Here is a 12,244-nt window from a genome sequence, read left to right as displayed (position 1 = left end):
CTTTTGCCTCCTTCCAGTGGCCTGTTACATTCTTTGAATGCTTCTACCTGTTTCTTCACTTGAAAATATTATTTGAAAGTGGCATCAAATCATATGAGGCAGCTATTACAACTACAGGGCAGTTTACTCAGTCTTTCAAACCATTTAATAATTCGGAGTGACTATTAACTGCATTCATAATTATCTGCTACTCCCCCAACCTGTTGCTTAAATAGTCAGCCACTGTAGGCGTTTTAAAATCTACAATTCAAACTGTAATTCAGGTATACATGGAGTGTGAGAGATCACAGCCCATTTTATTATTTAAAGTTGCGGCTCAATATTTTTGCTGAATTTTAGCCCCACACTTTAATCTTTGGGTACCTGGTAAGGAGGGAGCCGGGCAGATCAGAGGATCTCCTCCTGGGCCTGGCTAAAACAGCAATTCACAGTTCCAGTATGAGAGCAACCCACAGAGAGGGTTGCTCTGTCTGCCTGCTTCACTTCCATGGTCTTGCCAATGACTTGGTGGTGCCCAGTGGTGCACTCAGGCTTCTGGGTATAGAATGTCTAAGACATAAAGAATAATAATGTTATGATTTCGAATTATAAGTTTATTTCAGTTAATTAAAATTATTTTCTGTGCAAATAATCATACTAGTGGCCAATGTTCCCTGTAATTTTTTGGGGGGGCCGCATACCCTCTTTAACAGGCTGCCAGGCCCATTCAAAATACCATGAATGTGCAGTTTTTCTATTTAAAAGCCAGCAAGCCGACAGCGTGGGACTCCTGGAGAAGAGGGAGCATTGCTACTGGTGCCTCCTTAAGGTGGGACACCTTGGCAGCTGTGTTTCTGTTGGTGACACTTGGGGAATTGAAATTTGCATCCCTTCCACCCACTTTCATGTTACACAAGGTATACCCAATGGAGACTTAAATGAATGCAATTTACTGCCCAGTCACTTCTGGAGAGGATCAGTGGATGAAGTGCCAGCTCAACTGTGCAACATCAGATGAATTTCGGTCCAATTATGGGCCGAATTTGGCAGTAAGAATAGCGGTGAGGCTAGCAGCGCTCACTGTTATAACGAGGTAAATCAGACAGCAACTTCTGGCGTCCACACATATGCAATTAAAAACACAAATTCAGAAGCTGCTGTCAGAGATATCGCGCTCCTCCACAGGGTGCGCTGTTGCAGTCTTCGCCGATAGACTCGGCATTGAAATGAGTGCAATGGCATGAACTTGGGGTACTAAAATTCGCTGAAAAAGCTAGGACTGGTGTATTCAGGTAAGTGAGTTTTTAACAATGTGATAAGTGATAATAATTACTGCTGAACAACCTCTCTGGCCCTGAAAATTTAATTTTATAAGAGTGGAGTCTCATTCCCTCAGAAGAAAATTAGTGTTGGAGATTTTTCTTTAAATAAAAATGTAAATTTTTAAAAAACTTTTTTCTGTCTGTGTCTATTATTTCTCTCTCTTAATCCCATCTGTATTTCCCAATCGTTAGTTCGCTTTGTGTATATCATTTAATCTAATTTATTATTTCCTTCTTTATACTTCCTGGGTTTGACTCTGCCTAGCTCAGTGAGGATTCTTCAATCTGATTGGTTGAAGAGCCTCACTGTTCATCGCTATTCATAGATGCCACAGATCCCCTATAGAGGATGCTGCGCTGGAACAGACACCAGATTCGAACATAAGAAACAGGAGCAGGAATAGGCCATTTGGCCCCTCGAGCCTGCTCTGCCATTCAATAAGATCATGGCTGATCTGATCCTGGACTCAACTCCACTTCCCCCGCCTGCTCCCCATAACCCTTGACTCCCTGGAGCACGTCTGGGATCTAAAGCCCCCAAAAACTTTGTGTGCAGCTATCAGAGAGGTGAACGGTGAGTGCCGTTCCTTCGCCCCAATTACAAAATACATTCATTGAATCATAGAAATTTACGGCACAGAAGGAGGCCATTCGGCCCATGCGATGAGGGCTTCTGCCTCCACCACACTTTCAGGCAGTGAGTTCCAGACCCCCACTGCCCACCACCCTCTGGGCAAAAAAAGTTCTCCTCAACACTCCTCTAATCCTTCTGCCAACTACTTTAAATCCCCTTGGTTATTGACCCCTCTGCTGAGGGAACTAGGTCTTTCCTATTCACTCTATCTAGGCTCCTCATGATTTTATAGACCTCAATTAAATCTCCCCTCAACCTCCTCTGTTCCAAAGAAAACAATCCCAGCATATCCTATCCTTCCTCATAGCTAAAATATTCCAGTCCTGGCAACATCCTTGTAAATCACCTCTGTGCCCTCTTTAGTGCAATCAAATCTTTCCTGAAATGTGGTGACAAGAACTGTACCGCAAGGATCAGTGCTTGGGCCTCAGCTATTCACAATCTATATCAATGATTTGGATGAGGGGACCATATGTAATATATCCAAGTTTGCTTATGATACAAAGCTAGGTGGGAATGTAAGTTGTGAGGAGGATGCAAAGAGACTTCAAGAGGATATAGACATCCTTCGTGAGTGGGCAAGAACATGGCAAATGGAATATAAAGTGGAGAAATGTGAAGTTGTCCACTTTGGTAGGAAAAATAGAAAAACATAGTATTTTTTAAACAGTGAGAGATTGGGAAATGTTGGTGCTCAGAGAGACCTGGGTGGCCTTGTACACAAATCACTGAAGGTTAACATGCATGTACAGCAAGCAGTTAAGAAAGCAAATGGTATGCCGGCCTTTATTACAAGAGGATTTGAAGAGTAAAGATGTCTTACTGCAATTATATAGGGTCCTGGTGAGACCACACCTGGATTATTGTGTACAGTTTTGGTCTCCTTACATAGAGGGAGTTCAACAAAGGTTCATCAGACTGATTCCTGGAATGGGGGGATTGTCCTATGAGAAAAGATTGAGTAGACTGGGCCTATATTCTCCAGAGTTTAGAAGAATAAGAGGTGATCTCATTGAAACATACAAAATTCTTACAGGGTTTGACACGGTAGATGCAGGGAGGATGTTTCCCCTGGCTGGGGAGTTGAGAACCAAGGGTCACAGTCTCAGAATAAGGGGTCGGTCATTTAGGGCTGAAATGAGGAGAAATTTCTTCACTCAAACGATGGTGAATCTTTGGAATTCTCTACTCCAGAGGGCTTTGAATGTTCAGACAAGATAGAGATCGATAAGATTTTTTGAATATTAAGGGAATCAAGGGATATGGTGATAGTGCAGGAAAGTAGAGTTGAGGTAGAAGATTAGGCATGATCGTATTGAATAGCGGGGCAGGCTCGAGGGGCTGAATGGCCTATTCCTGCTCCTAATTCTTATGTTCTTATGTATGGAGTACTCTAGCTGTGACCTAATTAGTATTTTATACAGCTCTAGCATAATCTCTCTGCTCTTATATTCTGTGCCTCAGCAATAAAGGAAAGTGTTATATATACAGTCTATAGATGTACTCTCTGTGTAGTCACTGTGTTAGATCTCTTAATTTTCAATGAGATGCGAACTCCGGTGATAGTTTAAAGTAACTCTTTATTTCAGCAACAGCAACAAGCTTCTGGCTTTATGCCAGCTACTTTGTCCTTCTGAAACACATTGCAAAAAATGGCTGTACTTATCCTGGATCAATTTACAATCGTGAACTCGCCCACTTTGACCTTATTGGCTCAATTGATATGTTGTTAGCCCATAATTGGCTCGCTGCCAAAAGTCCTGAAATGTCAAGTTGATTGATGTCTTAATGCAATGTGCTCACTCTCACGTAGGCAAGGGTCTGTGTTTTCTCAACTTTGCAGCCTGTTTGAATTCTCTATCAATCCCCCCTTTGATTCTTTCACAAACTGAATCATAAAACATCAGGTATCACTGGTTAAACATTCTACAAAATAATTTCATACATGTTAATAGAGTTTCCTTCTAAAATTTGTTGATGTGTTTTGCCATATGTCTGGGCTAGTAGCTTCCACACAAATTTACATTAACCTGAATTCCATCGTGGCCACAATGGAAGTCTGGTTTTAGTAGGTTAATTAACCTCATTCCAATTTAATCCAAATCAATATCTTAATTCAACGAGTAAACAACCTTCCCTTAAGCATAACATACCCCTGTGCCACGTACAGATGGTCTGCTGGGACCTGCAAGGTGTCTCACCTGCAGGACAGCAGCTACAGCCGCCTGGTTGCAAGAACATTTAATCAACATAAACAAACAATATAAAAGTAAAATAATTACAACGAATAGAATTAAACCTTCCACCAATGAAGTTCCTATTGAACCTAGCCATTCAGTGGCTCCGCTCCACAAAATGAATGATGGGGGTTGCTTAAGTTTTTCTACCTCCTTTTGGATATGCTCCGCTAAGTGGGTAATTTCTTCGGAGCTATCTGGGATATATGTGCAACACTCAGTTCCGAGTAGGGCGCAAGTACCTCCCTTTTCAGCCAGATGTAGTCAAGGGCGAGTCTATTCTGTAGGGCTACGGTGCGGATTGCTACCATTTCTGCATTGATTTTAACTAGGGCCTCTGATGTATCATTGGCTACCTGTTCCACAACGGATGCCATGTTAATGGATTCCCTTGCCAGTTTGGCAGTCCCATACCCGGGGATCAGAATGGCAAAGAACCTCTCTGTTTCTGTGATAGCTCTCTTAGGACGGTGTAGATGTTCCGACAGTGACTTTATATGATACATATATGGCACAATGTAGGCTAAATAGCAGGATCCCGTCCAATTCTGGGGCAGCCAAGGGTAGGTGCCATTATAGGCAATGAATGTTAACTGTTTTTTTGTCAGCAACACTCCGGGGCCTGTCCAGGATTTATTCAGGATCCCCGTTACGTTAAGAACTCCCACATCGGCCCAGTTTGGACGGTTCCATGGCTTGATTATATGATCATTCCGGGAGCAGTTATTATACCCCATATTTTGGCCTCCTTTGATGTTCCTAATCACACAGACCGATTTCCCCGGTCTTCCTATTCCCGTTGTATTAGTGATAACAAAAAATGGGGCCGTTTGGAATTATTGTAGCACAGTTGGTATCCCCCTTCAAAAGTAGTCAGATTGTAACCTGCTGACTTCCATTTACGTGCCGTTTTCCGTATCCTGAAACGCATTGTCTGTTTTGTTTTGATTAATTATCCACTCAGCCATTTCCGAGATATTCAAGGGAATTGGCATCAAGGGAATCCCTCCCTTTGAGTGAATAGGAATATGCGCACACACCCAACAACTAGAAATGTTACTTTGTTTGGCATAAATGTATGACATATATAAAAAAGTATTTACATGTAATTCCCTGGGTACTCTACTATTTCCCTTTGGTGCAGAGGGTATTCTAGTAAGAAGTAGGCAAATGCCTAGAATACCTACAGTCAGTAGTACAGTAAATTTATACATTTTGGAGAAAGTAATTGTCCTTATCAGATTTCAGCTTCAGTTATGGGTGCTCGTTTAATGTGTGAGGTGTGGATCCAGGCTTTCTTTCCTTGGACTTTAACAGCTGCCTGGGTGGTCAATAACACTTGGTAAGGTCCCTCCCACTTGGCACTCAAAGGTTCTTTATGCAACCTTTTCACATACACCCAGACTCCCGGGATGATGTGTGTCCTCCTTCGGGTGGATTACCCCAAGCTGCCGATACCTGTCGGGAAACAGAACCAGTAGCATTGGTTAGGTCCTGAGAGTATGATAACAAAATGTCACTCATTAAGTGAACATCAACTTTCCGTAAATCAATAGTTCCTGGCAGCGACATAGAAACATAGAAACATAGAAAATAGGTGCAGGAGTAGGCCATTCGGCCCTTCTAGCCTGCACCGCCATTCAATGAGTTCATGGCTGAACATGCAACTTCAGTACCCCATTCCTGCTTTCTCACCATACCCCTTGATCCCCCTATAAAAGTTGGCAGGGCTCATTCGCGATTTGAACCCGGGACCTCTCGCATTTCAATTTTGTAAATCCCAAAGCGAGAATCATACCCCTAGACCAACGAGCCGCCGACATGGGTCTTCCTGTTATAATTTCAAATGGGCTTAGACCTGTAGTTCTGTTTGGGGTTGCCCTAATGCTACATAGCATTATTGGTAGTGCCTGGGGCCATGGTGTTCCTTCTTGGTGATATTGGGCAAGCCGTTGTTTCAGAGTTCGATTCATTCGCTCTACTTGTCCTGATGATTGTGGGTGATAAAGACAGTGTAAATGCCACGTAATGTTCAGTAACCTACAGACTTCTTGGCAGGCAGCACCTGTGAAGTGTGTTCCCTGATCTGTAATCCTTACACAAGACCTTTGCAGTGTGATTGGCTGTGGCTCTTTTAGTTGGGGCAGCTTCTACCCATCTAGAGAATCTGTCGACCATGACAAGAATGTTAGTGTATCCTTGGCGTGGAGGGAGAGATATATAATCAACCTGCAGATGCTAGAATGGTCCAACAGGGGCAGGGGGCCTCAGTTGGGGCATTACCGTGATGGGTCCTGAATTATTTTTCTGGTAGATCACACAACGGTCTGCTACCAGCTGGGCATGTTTTTTAAATCCCCGACCTCACCAGCTTTTCTGGAACCGTGCTGTCATCCGTTGTGAGGCCAAGTGTCCCCACGAGTGGATCTGTTGGGCTAAAAAAGGCATATGCGCCTGTAGCGCGACTGACTTGTCGGTAACTCTTTGTCTCCAGACACCATCTTCACATAGCTTAATTCCTGCTTCAATCCATGTCCATTTTTCCTCTCGGGAGCACTCGCCTTGCATTGTTTGAAGGTCTCGTGTCAGACTCCTGAGTGCTTTCAATGTGCACATCTGTGTTGGTTCTTCTGGAGGAACGCCCTGTGAGGCGGCATCTTTAGCTGCCTGGTCGGCTAGGGCATTTCGCTGTGCTTCCGTGGTATTTTCCTTGGTATGGGCCTTACACTTCAGGATGGACACTTCCTGAGGTAATTGTATGGCCTCTAGTAAGTCTCGGACTTCTTTTCCATTTCGGATAGGTGTACCAGCAGCAGTGAGGAATCCTCTTTTCCGCCATAACAGACCAAAGTCGTGAGCGACTCCAAAAGCATAACACGAATCTGTGTCGACATTAGATGTCTGTCCTTCTGCTATTCCACATGCTTCTGACAGGGCCCGTAACTCAGCCTGTTGTGCTGACGTTCCTGAGGGTAAACATCCTTTTGCCACTACCTCATATAAGGTTGTAACTGCCCATCCTGCTTTTCTGGTACCATTGTCAACAAAGGAGGAACCATCTGTAAACAGGATGAGGTCTGGGTTGTGTAGAGGCTCCTCTGCTGTTAAGGCTGCTTCTTCTGTTTCTTTTAAAATCTCCACGCTGTCATGCTCTTCACATTCTCCCCCCTCTTGCTCCCTCGATTCTGACATCGGGAGCATAGTTGCGGGATTAACCGGGCTGGCCCAGACGATATGGAGATTAGGAGCTTCCAAAACTGCTGTCCAGCGGGTCCATCTAGCTGCTGTCACCTGAGACATTCTATTCATAGACAGCAAAGCGTGTACGGTGTGGGGACACTTGACCATCAGCTTTTGGTCGAGGACTAGACCCGCAGTGATCATTACCGCTCGACATGTAGCTTCCATGGCCCTTAGGCAACTTCCCCATCTGAGGGCTACCGCATCCAGTTTTGCCGAATAATAGCCAATATATCTTTGCCGATCCGCTGTACGTGCCCTACCATCCAACGACAAAAAGTCTCCATATTGTAGGGGTAGGCATGTTAATTCCGCCCTGTGTCTAAAAGACAGTCCACATCCTTATCGCCCACCCTCACAGTTATATATAGCCCATCTCCCCTCTGTTGTATTAGTGTGAGGAGGGGGGCCAGGGCGGGCTCTAATCGTTTTTTGCTATCCCAAGTAACTCTTTCTGTTGTTGTATTGTCAGTCGCTTAAATGCTTCTATGAGGTCGTTATCTTGTGGCAAGTCTAGTTTGTTGGCTGAATTGTATCCCTCGCTGCGTCCTCTTCCCCGGCCATGACCTTGCTGTTTCGCCCTGCACGTCTTGGCCCAGTGACTTTCTTTCCCACAATAATGACATTTTCCGGGTAATTTTCCGAATGACTGTTTATCGGAATCCTGGGATTTCCATCCTATAGCCTGCACAGCTCGGACTTTAGCTCCCATATCCCTGTCTAATTGGTTACATCACTCCACCAACGCTGCAAAGGTAATTCCTCTACCTTCCTAGTCCGGTAACACTACCTTAAGCATTTTGGACAGTTCTGGCTTTAGACCTGCCATGAAAGCTGCTTTCAGGTGTCCAAACTCTTGTTCATCCATTTCCTCATCCGTATTATTCATATCCGAATGTTCTAGCCACGTGCATGTAAACTGCTCGTTATACTCCAGGACCTCCTCTGTTCCTTTCTGTTGGCAGGCTGCAATTTTTAGCTGGACTGAAGGCTTGCAGCCAGTGTTTAATCGCATCCCATCCTGCGTCTAATTCTTGCTCATCCCGCCCCAAAGCTTCTTTTGCCTTGTCGTGCAATTTCCTTCCTTGTGTTTTTGGCACCATTATAGTCAAAATTTGCACTCCGTCCCAGGGATGAAGTTGATATATATTTCTTAAGCGGTCCAATTGGTCCCATGTTTTCACTCCCCCTTTCTTTGGATTGGGCAACTCCTTGGACCATTTATCAATTTTCTCTGGGTCTGCCGGATCAACTAAATATTTTTCATGCAGCCTTTTCTTCATTTTTTTTGGTTCCGCCCTCATCCGCAGTCTCTTCTAATCTGACTACAACTCGTCTTTTTTTTAAACGGGGCAAAACGCACCCCCAATTCTTCAACCTCCGACCTTGTATCGTCGGAGGACTCAGAATCCGTATCTATTCCTTGGTCGTGTCTTCGGGTTTGTGCTTTTAATTTATCCAAACATGGGTACCCTGGGAATTGACCGATACATTTTCCTTTTCCTATTACTGTCTCTTGACCTAATGATTTTTTCCATTCTTTAATTTCACCTTTAAGATCTTTAACTTCCGCTTCCAACTTTTCAAGTTCAAGCTTTTTCTGTCTCATTTGTTCACAAACCGCTTGCAATTGGTCCTTTGTACTGGTCAGGTCCCTATCATGTTGGGAACACTTTATAGTTTCATTCCGCTGTCGGATCTATCTCATAACGACTAAGGACCATCTGGTTTGCTCTTTATTTTTCATTCGGGTCATTTTTCCCCAGACCCTTTTGATCTCGTCCAAGGACCATTGTCCTTTGGAGGTACCGTATTTTCGTTCGATCTTAATACAGGTTTTAGATAAGTTGAATTGTTGCTCTATGTATTCTTTCAACTGTTCGAGGATTTCGTCTATCGAAACCTCAGGTGGTGCCCGCCCGCCTTTAACAGTTGTAGGCAATTCTTTGCTCTTATCTTCTGCTGCCATAGTACTAATTTCTTTACTGGGGTCTCGAGTCGTAGGCTTTCCAGCCGATCAGTGGGTCGGTGATGAATTAACTAACACACCGCCGAAGTTTAGATGTCTATGGGACCTCGAGCCGATTATCAACCGGAGGGTTCGCAAACCGGAGGCTTTCGGAATCGCGTAGAAGGGGAGGTGAATTTAGACAATTGACCGAGGACTTTTATAAAGAGGATTCCTTACCTCAGTATGTAGGTCCGATGTCCAAAATTCAGTTTCTTCCCTCAGCGATCCTGTTCGTAACGCCAAAATTGTTAGATCTCTTAATTTTCAATGAGATGCGAACCGTGATAGTTTAAAGTAACTCTTTATTTTAGCAACAGCAACAAGCTTCTGGCTTTATGCCAGCTCCTTTGGCCTTCTAAAACACATGGCAAAAAATGGCTATACTTATCCTGGACCAATTTACAATCGTGAACGCGCCCACTTTGACCTTATTGGCTCAATTGATATGTTGTTAGCCCATAATTGGCTCACTGCCAAAAGTCCTGAAATGTCAAGTTGACTGATGTCTTAATGCAATGTGCTCGCTCTCACGTAGGCAAGGGTCTGTGTTTTCTCAACTTTGCAGCCTGTTTGAATTCTCTATCACATTGTATCGTTACATAAGATGGGGACTTGTTTATTTGATGTACTATCAATAAGGTTTACACTGTGTATATACTATGCTGGCACCACTAGAGGGTGCAACTGGTTGAGACCAGAGTTTCCTGCCCTAATGGCAGCAGCTGTATAAAAGGGTAGCCACCATGCGGAACAAGTTACCTCTGTGGATTGTTGCAGGTGATGCTCCAACGCTACTCGGAAGAAGATGGATGGGGAAGATCCAGTGGAAATGAGAAGACCTTTTCACTCCAGCAATCGATGTCCCCCGTGCTAAGAGGCAGAGCAAAACCTCACCTTCGCTTGGGCCAGGCACCAGAGAACAGACCAGCGCAGCACCTGAGGCACAGACCGTCCATCATGACTGCGTGGCAATGATCCGACCGGAACGACCTAAAAGTACCTTCTCGGCTCCAGTGGCAGGACTCCTGGGGAGGAAGATCGAATTCACAGGCACTCTTCCAGCGTTTGTGGCAGAATCGCGGAAGAGAAGGATCAAGACAGTTGACCTCGAGGACAGAGGCAAGATGGCGTCCCTGCTGCAGCGAGGTGCAGCGTGGCTGAAAGAAAAGATGGCCGTAGCCATATCACGAGGTCCAACGCTGAGGGACCAACATATGGTGTCTAATAAAGGATTTGATTGGGGTAAAGCCAGCAGGGTTCTCTTAAAGGAGACCTGCAACCAACTGAACGTAAAGAGACATTGTACGTATGGAAATCAATGTAACGAACTGATTAAGATTGTGAACAAAATGTTGTTACGAGATTTCGGTAGTTTCCTAATGTAAAGAACAAAATGTTGTTGCGAGATGTCAGGAATAGAGTGTCCCCAAAAGTAGCAAGCGAGCGAATTCGGGAGGGTAAAGGCGCTGATCCTGATGCTCTGTCCCAGGTGTCCCCACAAGTTATAGACCAGCGATCTCAGGAGGGTGAAGGCACTGATCCTGATACCCTGCCCCAGGTCTATCCCACGCTGCAGGCACCCGATGACACTATTCGCCACGGACCTGGAAATGAAAACGGCCCCCATACACACAGTCAGCCGCCGTTGCCCACCACCCGGGTGGAGACGGCCCAGCCCCCAGACCCAGTCACTACCTCGGCCATGTCCGGAAGTGAAAGGTCAGAACCAACGAGTTCCCCAAACGGGACCTGGAACAGGCAGGTTCCCAACACCATTAGAGAGCAGGCAGAAGATTCTGCAGCCCTCAAAAGGAGGACAGAGAGGCTACACACATCTGTGGCTCTGCCCACCACTAGGCAATGGCAAAGGCTCTGAGTCCTGACAAGGTGAGCGAACCAAGCCCACCCCGCTAGCAAGGGGCGCAGCGCTGCCATCAGACGACTAGGACCCTGTCCAGTTGCTCTGGAACCAGCGTCCTCACATACCTGCACTGCTACCTCAGTACTGACCATGACTGAACCATGAATGCAATCTACCCAATCCTGGCGCACGACAATAAAACGTAATGAATGTAAGTCATTGGACCAAGGTGTCACGATACAAACGATACAAACTGTACTTTCTGTGTACTTGCACCATGTCTGATCCTGTATGTTAACGTAACGGGCCAGCTGCATGATCTCGCTGTGTGGGGGGGGGGGGGAATGGATGTATGTAGCCATGGACACACACATGGATCACACCCAGAACCCTCTAGAACCTCCACTGCATCATCGAACTATCCAAACTGGTAACCACTACCCAACGTTGTGGCAAAAGGACTTGGGGTTAACAGGGAGAAAGCCAAGCCAAAGCACATCCAAGGTGCAAGGGCTATTGGCACTTAAGTCTGGGGAGAGCTAAGCCAGAGCACATAGTGCAAAGGTAATTGGCACAAAGGACTTGAGGAGAGTGATGTTATATATGCAGACTATAGATATACTCTCTGTGTAGTCACTGTATAGTTGCATAAGATGGAGACTTGTTTACCTGATGTACTGTCAATAAGGTTTACACTGTGTATATACTATGCTGGCACCACTAGAGGGTGCAACTGGTGGAGACCGGGGTTTCCTGCCCTGGTGGCAGGGGCTGTATAAAAGGCTAGCCACCTCTGGAGTTACAAATAAAGGACCAAGGTCACTACAGTTTGAGTACAACACATTGCCTCGTGGAGTCATTAATAAATACATTAAAGACAGTATCCCGTATGTCTTCTTAACTATCTTATCTACCTGTCCTGCTACCTTCAGGCATTTGTGGATATGCTCTCAGAGCTCC

General features: G+C 45.1%; 1 long non-coding RNA gene across 1 annotated transcript in view; it reads right to left on the bottom strand.

Annotated features, from left to right (window-relative positions):
• The window catches only part of LOC139273160 (uncharacterized), a 40,766-nt gene that overhangs the window by 27,631 nt on the left and 891 nt on the right, over positions 1-12,244 (bottom strand). The gene's annotated exons all lie outside the window — the stretch shown is intronic.

Source organism: Pristiophorus japonicus, chromosome 9 (assembly GCF_044704955.1).
Source record: "Pristiophorus japonicus isolate sPriJap1 chromosome 9, sPriJap1.hap1, whole genome shotgun sequence".
Lineage (NCBI taxonomy): Eukaryota > Metazoa > Chordata > Chondrichthyes > Pristiophoridae > Pristiophorus > Pristiophorus japonicus.
The sequence above is the reverse complement of the archived record's forward strand: the minus strand, read 5'-3'. Positions and strand labels throughout refer to the sequence as shown.